This window comes from Vanellus vanellus (assembly GCF_965231255.1).
Source record: "Vanellus vanellus genome assembly, chromosome: 29".
In the NCBI taxonomy this organism is placed as follows: domain Eukaryota; kingdom Metazoa; phylum Chordata; class Aves; order Charadriiformes; family Charadriidae; genus Vanellus; species Vanellus vanellus.
In genome coordinates this window covers 1,953,689-1,964,904 of record NC_138934.1, presented here as the reverse complement: position 1 = coordinate 1,964,904, position 11,216 = coordinate 1,953,689, and positions in this window count along the sequence as shown.

Sequence of the window (11,216 nt, the reverse complement as noted above, 5' to 3'; positions counted from 1 at the left end):
GCTGCCTGTCCTCCTGCCCGCACCTTCTGCTGCCTGTCCTCCTGCCCACACCTTCTCCTGCCTGTCCTCCTGCCCACACCTTCTCCTGCCCACACCTCCTCCTGCCTGTCCTCCTGCCCATACCTTCTCCTGCCCACACCTTCTGCTGCCTTTCCTCCTGCCCATACCTTCTCCTGCCCACACCTTCTCCTGCCCACACCTTCTCCTGCCCACACCTTCTGCTGCCTGTCCTCCTGCCCACACCTTCTCCTGCCTGTCCTCCCTGCCCACACCTTCTCCTGCCTGTCCTCCTGCCCACACCTTCTCCTGCCTGTCCTCCCTGCCCACACCTTCTCCTGCCTGTCCTCCTGCCCACACCTTCTCCTGCCCACACCTTCTGCTGCCCGTCCTCCTGCCCACACTTTCTGCTGCCCACACCTTCTCCTGCCTGTCCTCCTGCCCACACCTTCTGCTGCCCAAACCTCCTCCTGCCTGCACCTTCTGCCTGTCCTCCTGCCCGCCCCCTCTCCTGCCTGCACCTTCTCCTGCCTGTCCTCCTGCCCACACCTTCTGCTGCCCACACCTTCTGCTGCCTGTCCTCCTGCCCACACCTTCTCCTGCCTGTCCTCCTGCCCACACCTTCTGCTGCCTGTCCTCCTGCCCGCACCTTCTCCTGCCCGCACCTCCTCCTGCCCGCACCTCCTCCTGCCCACAGCTTCTGCTGCCTGTCCTCCTGCCCACACCTTCTCCTGCCTGTCCTCCTGCCCACACCTCCTCCTGCCTGGACCTTCTCCTGCCTGTCCTCCTGCCCACACCTCCTCCTACCTGGACCTTCTCCTGCCTGTCCTCCTGCCCACACCTCCTCCTGCCTGGACCTTCTCCTGCCTGTCCTCCTGCCCACACCTCCTCCTACCTGGACCTTCTGCTGCCTGTCCTCCTGCCCACACCTCCTCCTACCTGGACCTTCTCCTGCCTGTCCTCCTGCCCACACCTCCTCCTACCTGGACCTTCTCCTGCCTGTCCTCCTGCCCACACCTCCTCCTACCTGGACCTTCTGCTGCCTGTCCTCCTGCCCACACCTCCTCCTACCTGGACCTTCTCCTGCCTGTCCTCCTGCCCACACCTCCTCCTACCTGGACCTTCTGCTGCCTGTCCTCCTGCCCACACCTCCTCCTGCCTGGACCTTCTCCTGCCTGTCCTCCTGCCCACACCTCCTCCTACCTGGACCTTCTCCTGCCTGTCCTCCTGCCCACACCTCCTCCTACCTGGACCTTCTGCTGCCTGTCCTCCTGCCCACACCTCCTCCTGCCCACACCTCCTCCTGCCTGTCCTCCTGCCCACACCTTCTCCTGCCCACACCTTCTGCTGCCTGTCCTCCTGCCCGCACCTTCTCCTGCCCGCACCTCCTCCTGCCTGCACCTCCTCCTGCCTGCACCTTCTGCTGCCTGTCCTCCTGCCCACACCTTCTGCTGCCTGTCCTCCTGCCCACACCTTCTCCTGCCCACACCTTCTGCTGCCCGTCCTCCTGCCCACACCTTCTGCTGCCCGTCCTCCTGCCCACACCTTCTGCTGCCTGTCCTCCTGCCCGCACCTTCTGCTGCCTGTCCTCCTGCCCACACCTTCTGCTGCCTGTCCTCCTGCCCACACCTTCTCCTGCCCACACCTTCTGCTGCCCGTCCTCCTGCCCACACCTTCTGCTGCCTGTCCTCCTGCCCGCACCTTCTGCTGCCTGTCCTCCTGCCCGCACCTTCTGCTGCCTGTCCTCCTGCCCGCACCTTCTGCTGCCTGTCCTCCTGCCCGCACCTTCTGCTGCCTGTCCTCCTGCCCACACCTTCTCCTGCCTGTCCTCCTGCCCGCACCTTCTGCTGCCTGTCCTCCTGCCCGCACCTTCTGCTGCCTGTCCTCCTGCCCGCACCTTCTGCTGCCTGTCCTCCTGCCCACACCTTCTCCTGCCTGTCCTCCTGCCCACACCTTCTCCTGCCCACACCTCCTCCTGCCTGTCCTCCTGCCCATACCTTCTCCTGCCCACACCTTCTGCTGCCTTTCCTCCTGCCCATACCTTCTCCTGCCCACACCTTCTCCTGCCCACACCTTCTCCTGCCCACACCTTCTGCTGCCTGTCCTCCTGCCCACACCTTCTCCTGCCTGTCCTCCCTGCCCACACCTTCTCCTGCCTGTCCTCCTGCCCACACCTTCTCCTGCCTGTCCTCCCTGCCCACACCTTCTCCTGCCTGTCCTCCTGCCCACACCTTCTCCTGCCCACACCTTCTGCTGCCCGTCCTCCTGCCCACACTTTCTGCTGCCCACACCTTCTCCTGCCTGTCCTCCTGCCCACACCTTCTGCTGCCCAAACCTCCTCCTGCCTGCACCTTCTGCCTGTCCTCCTGCCCGCCCCCTCTCCTGCCTGCACCTTCTCCTGCCTGTCCTCCTGCCCACACCTTCTGCTGCCCACACCTTCTGCTGCCTGTCCTCCTGCCCACACCTTCTCCTGCCTGTCCTCCTGCCCACACCTTCTGCTGCCTGTCCTCCTGCCCGCACCTTCTCCTGCCCGCACCTCCTCCTGCCCGCACCTCCTCCTGCCCACAGCTTCTGCTGCCTGTCCTCCTGCCCACACCTTCTGCTGCCCACACCTTCTGCTGCCTGTCCTCCTGCCCACACCTTCTCCTGCCTGTCCTCCTGCCCACACCTTCTCCTGCCTGTCCTCCTGCCCAAACCTCCTCCTGCCTGCACGGCCGCGCGCCGGCCGGAAGCGCCGGCCCACTTCCGGTGTGGCCTGAGGGGGGAGAACACGCCCACTTCCGGTACAGGGGGTGATGGGAGATGGAGTCCGCGCCCCCCCCCTCCGCGCCCGGTAAGGCCCAGTGCCTCCAGTACGGACCAGTACAGACCAGTATAGATCAGTGGTTCCACGTATGGACCAGTGCGCCCAGTAAGAACCAGTACGGAATAGTATGGACCAGTGCGCCCAGTACAGACCAGTGTTCCCAGTATGGAGCAGTGCACCCAGTATGGACCAGTACAGACCAGTGTTCCCAGTATGGACCAGTACAGACCAGCATCCCCAGTACGGACCAGTACAGAATAGTATGGGCCAGTGTTCCCAGTGCAGACCAGTACAGACCAGTGGTTCTGCGTATGGACCAGTGTGCCCAGTAAGAACCAGTATGGAATAGTATGGACCAGTGCGCCCAGTACAGACCAGTGTTCCCAGTATGGACCAGTGCACCCAGTATGGACCAGTACAGACCAGTGTTCCCAGTATGGACCAGTACAGACCAGCGTGCCCAGTACGGGCCAGTACAGAATAGTATGGGCCAGTGTTCCCAATGCAGACCAGTATAGACCGGTGTTCCCACTACAGACCAGTACAGACCAGTACAGACCAGTGGTTCTGCATATGGACCTGTGCGCCCAGTAAGAACCAGTACGGAATAGTATGGACCAGTGCACCCAGTACAGACCAGTATAGACCAGTGTTCCCAGTATGGAGCAGTGCACCCAGTATGGACCAGTACAGACCAGTGTTCCCAGTATGGACCAGTACAGACCAGCATCCCCAGTACGGACCAGTACAGAATAGTATGGGCCAGTGTTCCCAGTGCAGACCAGTACAGACCAGTGGTTCTGTGTATGGACCAGTGCGCCCAGTAAGAACCAGTATGGAATAGTATGGACCAGTGTTCCCAGTACAGACCAGTACAGACCAGTGTTCCCAGTATGGACCAGTGCACACAATACGGACCAGTACAGAATAGTATGGGCCAGTGTTCCCAGTGCAGACCAGTATAGACCGGTGTTCCCAGTACAGACCAGTGTGCCCAGTACAGACCAGTACGGAATAGTATGGACCAGTGTTCCCAGTACAAACCAGTACAGATCAGTGGTTCTGCGTATGGACCTGTGCGCCCAGTAAGAACCAGTACAGAATAGTATGGACCAGTGCACCCAGTACAGACCAGTGTTCCCAGTATGGAGCAGTGCACCCAGTATGGACCAGTACAGACCAGTGTTCCCAGTATGGACCAGTACAGACCAGCATCCCCAGTACGGACCAGTACAGAATAGTATGGGCCAGTGTTCCCAGTGCAGACCAGTACAGACCAGTGGTTCTGCGTATGGACCAGTGTGCCCAGTAAGAACCAGTATGGAATAGTATGGACCAGTGTTCCCAGTACAGACCAGTACAGACCAGTGTTCCCAGTATGGACCAGTGCACACAGTACGGACCAGTACAGAATAGTATGGGCCAGTGTTCCCAGTGCAGACCAGTATAGACCGGTGTTCCCACTACAGACCAGTACAGACCAGTGTTCCCAGTACAGACCAGTGGTTCTGTGTATGGACCTGTGCGCCCAGTAAGAACCAGTACAGAATAGTATGGACCAGTGTGCCCAGTACAGACCAGTGTTCCCAGTATGGAGCAGTGCACCCAGTATGGACCAGTACAGACCAGCGGGCCCAGTACGGACCAGTGCAGAATAGTATGGGCCAGTGTTCCCAGTGCGGACCAGTACAGACCAGTGTTCCCAGTATGGACCAGTACACCCAGTATGGACCAGTACGGAATATTATGGGCCACTGTTCCCAGTGCAGAGCAATGCGGACCAGTATGGACCACTGTTCCCAGTACAGACCAGTACAGACCAGTGGTTCTGCGTATGGACCAGTGTTCCCAGTAAGAACCAGTATGGAATAGTATGGACCAGTGCGCCCAGTACAGACCAGGTTCCCAGTATGGACCAGTGCGCCCAGTGAGGGTCCCAGTGCCCCCCCAGCACTCCCAGTATCCCTTCCTGTCCCTTCCCAGTGCCCCCCCAGTGCTCCCAGTATCCCTCCCTGTCCCGCCCAGTGCTCCCAGTATCCCTCCCTGTCCCTTCCCAGTGCCCCCCCAGTGCTCCCAGTACCCTCCCCATTACCCCCAGTTCTCCCAGTGCCCCCCCCAGTGCTCCCAGTATCCCTCCCTGTCCCGCCCAGTGCTCCCAGTACCCCTCCCTGTCCCTTTCCAGTGCCCCCCCAGTGCTCCCAGTACCCTCCCCATTACCCCCAGTTCTCCCAGTGCCCCCCCCAGTGCTCCCAGTATCCCTCCCTGTCCCCTCCCAGTGCTCCCAGTGCCCCCCAGTGCCCTCCCAGTATCCCTCCCTGGCTCTCCCAGTGTCGCCCCAGTGCTCCCAGTATCCCTCCCTGTCCCTTCCCAGTGACCCCCCACTGCTCCCAGTATCCCTCCCTGTCCCGCCCAGTGCTCCCAGTGCCCTCCCAGTGCTCCCAGTATCCCTCCCTGGCTCACCCCAGTGCTCCCAGTATCCGTCCCTGTCCCGCCCAGTTCTCCCAGTTCCACCCCAGTGCTCCCAGTATCCCTCCCTGTCCCCCACCAGTGCTCCCAGTGCCCCCCCAGTGCTCCCTGTCCCTTCCCAGTGCCGCCCCAGTGCTCCCAGTATCCCTCCCTGTCCCCCACCAGTGCTCCCAGTGCCGCCCCAGTGCTCCCAGTATCCCTCCCTAACCCTCACTTCAGCGCCCCCAAGCCCCGCCCCTCCCCTCCCCTCGCCCCGCCCACCTCCCCTCGCCCCGCCCATTACCCCGCCCCGACTCCCCTTCTGCGCATGCGCAGTGCTTCCGGCGGAAGCGGCGCCGCGTCCGTTAAGGTGTGGCGGCCCCGGGGTGGGGGAGGGGAACCGGGAGGGGGTGGGGGGCATTACCCGGGGAGGGGGGAGGGGCCCGGGGGGGGGCTACCGGGTGGCTACCGGGGGTGGGGGAGGGGAATGGCGAGGGGGCTACCGCGGGGGCGGGGTCTGTGCGGTGTGGGCGGGGCTTAATGAGGGGAAGGGGGGAGGGGGACGGCCTGAGGAGAGGGGGAGGGGGCGTGGCCTCGGGGGAGGGGGCGTGGCGTCGGCCTCAGGGGGCGTGGCCTGTGCTGACTGAAGGGGCGGGGTTGGCGTTGGGGAAGGGGCGGAGCTACGGGAAGGGGGCGTGGCCATGGGTGGCAGTGGGGCTGGGGCAGGTTGTGCAGGGAGGGGGCGTGGTTTGGGCGGGAGGGGGCGTGGCTATCCTTAAGGGGCGGGGCCAGCGGGGTGGAGGGAGTTTATAGAGAAGGGAGTGTGTGTCCACTGCCCCTCCCCCCCCCCCCCCCCATGGCCACTAACGACCCCCCCATGGCCACCACGGACCCCCCATGGCTACCACCCCCCATGGCCACCACGGCTCCTCCCATGGCCATGACTGACCCTCCCATGGCCACCATGAACCCTCCCATGGCCACCGCTCCCCCCATGGCCACGACTGACACCCATGGTGACCACCAACCCTCCCCACGGCCACCACCCCACCCCCCCTCTCTCCATGGCCACCAACCCCCCGTGGCCACCTCACTCCCTCCGTGGCCACCATGAACCCACCCATGGCCACCCCCCTCGCCCATGGCCACCATGAACCCCCCCCCATGGCCACCACCTCCCCATGGCCACCGTGAATCCCCCCATGGCCACCACCCCCACCATGGCCACCACCAACCGCCCCATAGCCACGACTGAACCCAACCATGGCCACCATGAACCGCTCCATGGCCACAACTGACCTCCACATGGCCACCGCCACCTCTCCACGGCCACGACCCCACTCCCATGGCCACCAGCCCCCCATGGCCACCATGAACCCCTCCATGGCCACCACTCCCCCATGGCCACTGCTAACCCTCTGCACGGCCAGAACTGACCTCGCCACGGCCACTACCCTTTCCATGGCCACCACCAACCCCCCCGTGGCCACCTCCCCCCCATGGCCACCTCCCACCACCCCCGTGGCCACCACCACCCCCCCGTGGCCACCACCCTCCCCCAGCCACCTCCCACCCCCCGTGGCCACCACCCCCCCCCCGTGGCCACCAAGCCCCCTGTGGCCACCTCCCACCAGTCCCCCACGGCCACCTCCCACCCCCCCGTGGCCACCAACCCCCCTGTGGCCACCTCCCACCAACCACCCATGGCCACCACCACCCCCCCTTGGCCACCACCAACCCCCCCATGGCCACCACCTCCCTGTGGCCACCTCCCACCCCCTTGTAGTCGCCACCACCCCCCCACAGCCACCTCCCACCCCCCCCGGAGCCACCCCCACCCCCCTATGGCCACCAACCCCCCTGTGGCCACCTCCCACCACCCCACCACGGCCACCTCCCACCCCCCCCGGAGCCACCACCAGCCCCCCCTTGGCCACCACCTCCCTGTGGCCACCTCCCACCCCCCCCGGAGCCACCCCCCCCCCCCCCCCCCATGGCCACCAACCCCCCTGTAGCCACCTCCCACCCCCCCGTGGCCACCACACCTCCCCCATGGCCACCAACCCCCCTGTGGCCACCTCCCACCCCCCCGTGTCCACCCCCCCCCCCCCGGCCAGCTCCCACCCCCCCCGTGGCCACCCCCACCACCTCCCTGTGGCTACCTCCCACCCCCCCATGGCCACCACACCCCCCCATAGCCACCAACCCCTCTGTGGCCACCTTCTACCTCCCCGTGGCCACAACCCCCCCCCGGCCAGCTCCCACCCCCCCCGTGGCCACCCCCACCCCCACCACCTCCCTGTGGCTACCTCCCACCCCCCCATGGCCACCACACCCCCCCATGGCCACCAACCCCCCTGTGGCCACCTCCCACCCCCCCGTGGCCACCCCCCCCCCCACCTCCCTGTGGCTACCTCCCACCCCCCCATGGCCACCACCAACCCCCCTATGGCCACCAACCCCCCTGTGGCCACCTCCCACCCCCCCATGGCCCCCCCCCCCGCCCCCCCCCCCCGGCCAGCTCCCACCCTCCTGTGGCCACCCCCACCACCTCCCTGTGGCTACCTCCCACCCCCCCATGGCCACCAACCCCCCTGTGGCCACCTCCCACCCCCCCGTGGCCACCCCCACCCCCCCCACGGCCACTTCCCACCCCCCCCGTGGCCACCCCCACCCCCACCACCTCCCTGTGGCTACCTCCCACCCCCCCATGGCCACCAACCCCCCTGTGGCCACCTCCCACCCCCCCGTGGCCACCCCCCCCCCCCCCACGGCCACCTCCCACCCCCCGTGGCCACCCCCCCCACACGGCCACTTCCCACCCCCCCCCGTGGCTACCCCCACCACCTCCCCGTGGCTACCTCCCACCCCCCCATGGCCACCAACCCCCTTGTGGCCACCTCCCACCCCCCCGTGGCCACCCCCCCCCCCCACGGCCAGCTCCCACCCCCCCATGGCCACCAACCCCCCTGTGGCCACCTCCCACCCCCCCGTGGCCACCCCCCCCCACGGCCACTTCCCACCCCCCCGTGGCCACCCTCACCCCCACCCCCTCCCTGTGGCCACCTCCCACCCCCCCGTGGCCCCCCCCTCCCCCACGGCCAGCTCCCACCCCCCCGTGGCCACCCCCACCACCTCCCTGTGGCTACCTCCCACCCCCCCATGGCCACCACACCCCCCTGTGGCCACCTCCCACCCCCCCGTGGCCACCCCCCCCCCCCCATGGCCACCTCCCACCCCCACCCCCACCACCTCCCTGTGGCTACCTCCCACCCCCCCATGGCCACCAACCCCCCTGTGGCCACCTCCCACCCCCCGTGGCCACCCCCCCCCCACGGCCACTTCCCCCCCCCCCCGTGGCCACCCCCACCCCCACCATCTCCCTGTGGCTACCTCCCACCCCCCCGTGGCCACCCCCCCCCCCACGGCCACCTCCCACCCCCCCGTGGCCACCCCCCCCCACGGCCACTTCCCACCCCCGTGGCCACCCTCACCCCCACCCCCTCCCTGTGGCCACCTCCCACCCCCCCGTGGCCAGCCCCCCCCCCACGGCCACTTCCCACCCCCGTGGCCACCCTCACCCCCACCCCCTCCCTGTGACCACCTCCCACCCCCCCGTGGCCACCCCCCTCCCCCACGGCCAGCTCCCACCCCCCCATGGCCACCAATCCCCCTGTGGCCAGCTCCCACCCCCCCCGTGGCCACCCCCACCCCCACCCCCTCCCTGTGGCCACCTCCCACCCCCCCATGGCCACCTCCCCCCCCCCCCCCCCATGGCTACCACCGACCCCCCTCTATGGCCACAACTCCCCCCCCCCCATCATGGGACCCCCCAAAACCCCTCTCAGGAGTGGTGCCCATCCCCCCCCCCCCAATAAAAGGGGGGGGGGTTCCGCCCAGGGCGTTCCCCTCCCCTCCCCCCCCTCCCCCCCCCCCTCCCCCCCTCCCCCCCCCCTTAACCAGCCCCGCAGCCTTTCACTTTCACTTTTTCAGGGCAGTTCCCCGAAATCAGGAAATTAAAGAGCAAAAATACAATGACGGGGAGCGGAGGGGGGGAGGGGGGGAGGGGGGAGGGGAAGGAAGGGAGGGGTGGGGGGGTGGGGGGAGGGGTGCGGACGGCGAGGAAGAGCGCGGCCACGGGCGTCGAGGGCTCTCCCGCCTCTCCCCGACCACCGCCCGGGTGAGTGTCACCATTGTCCCCCCCCCCCCTCCCCCCCCCCCAATTCCCCTCCCCCCCCTCCCCCCGGGTGCTTTCTGTTCCCTAAATTGAGATTTTTCCACCCAAAAACCCCCTAAAGCCGAGGGGGGGGGGGGGGGTGTCTGGGCCCCCCCCAAAAAGCTCCTGAAATTGAGGGTTCTCCGCTCGGGAGGGTCCAAAATCGCACTTTCTCAGCCTAAAAGATCCCAAAGTCGCTGTTTCTGAGCCCCAAATTTGCCGGTTCTCAGCCCCAAAGTTCCCAAAATCGCTCCTTCTGAGCCCAAAATCGCTGTTTCTGAGCCCCAAAGCGCCCAAAATTGCTCCTTCTGAGCCCGAAAGCTCCTGAAATTGCACCTTCTGAGCCCAAAACTGCAGTTTCTCAGCCCCAAAGCGCCCAAAATTGCTCCTTCTGAGCCCAAAATTTCCATTTCTCAGCCCCAAAGCGCCCAAAATTGCTCCTTCTGAGCCCAAAATTTCCATTTCTGAGCCCCAAAGCTCCCAAAATTGCTCCTTCTGAGCCCAAAATTTCCATTTCTGAGCCCCAAAGCGCCCAAAATTGCTCCTTCTGAGCCCAAAATTTCCATTTCTGAGCCCCAAAGCTCCCAAAATTGCTCCTTCTGAGCCCAAAATCGCTGTTTCTGAGCCCCAAAGGTTCCAAAATTGCTCCTTCTGAGCCCAAAACTGCAGTTTCTGAGCCCCGAAGTTCCCAAAATCACTCCTTCTGAGCCCAAAATTTCCATTTCTGAGCCCCAAAGCGCCCAAAATTGCTCCTTCTGAGCCCAAAACTGCAGTTTCTGAGCCCCAAAGCTCCCAAAATTGCTCCTTCTGAGCCCAAAATTTCCATTTCTGAGCCCCAAAGCTCCCAAAATTGCTCCTTCTGAGCCCAAAACTGCAGTTTCGGAGCCCCAAAGCTCCCAAAATTGCTCCTTCTGAGCCCCAAATTTCCATTTCTGAGCCCCAAAGCCCCGAAATTGCTGTTTCTGAGCCCAAAATTGCTGTTTCTCAGCCCAAAAATCCCAAAATTGCTGTTTCTGAACCCAAATTCGCTATTTCTCAGCCCCAAACTCCCAAAATTGCTGTTTCTGAACCCAAAATTGCTATTTCTCAGCCCCAAAGCTCCCAAAATTGCTGTTTCTGTGCCCAAAACTCCCCAAATCGCTGTTTCTGAGCCCAAATTCTCCATTTCTGAGCCCCAAAGCCCGAAATTGCTGTTTCTTAGCCCAAAATTGCTGTTTCTCAGCCCCCAAACTCCCAAAATCGCTGTTTCTGTGCCCAAAATCTCCATTTCTGAGCCCCAAAGCTCCCAAAATTGCTCCTTCTGAGCCCAAAATTTCCATTTCTCAGCCCCAAAGCTCCCAAAATTGCTCCTTCTGAGCCCAAAATTTCCATTTCTCAGCCCCAAAGCTCCCAAAATTGCTCCTTCTGAGCCCAAAATTTCCATTTCTGAGCCCCAAAGCGCCCAAAATTGCTCCTTCTGAGCCCAAAATTTCCATTTCTGAGCCCCAAAACGCCCAAAATTGCTCCTTCTGAGCCCAACCCCCCCCCCCCCCCCCAAAATTGGGGGTTCTCGGCCCAAAAAGCTCCTGAAATTGAGGGTTCTCCGCTCGGGAGCGTCCAAAATCGCACTTTCTCAGCCTAAAAGATCCCAAAGTCGCTGTTTCTGAGCCCAAAATTTGCCGGTTCTCAGCCCCAAAGTTCCCAAAATCGCTCCTTCTGAGCCCAAAACTGCAGTTTCTGAGCCCCAAAGCGCCCAAAATTGCTCCTTCTGAG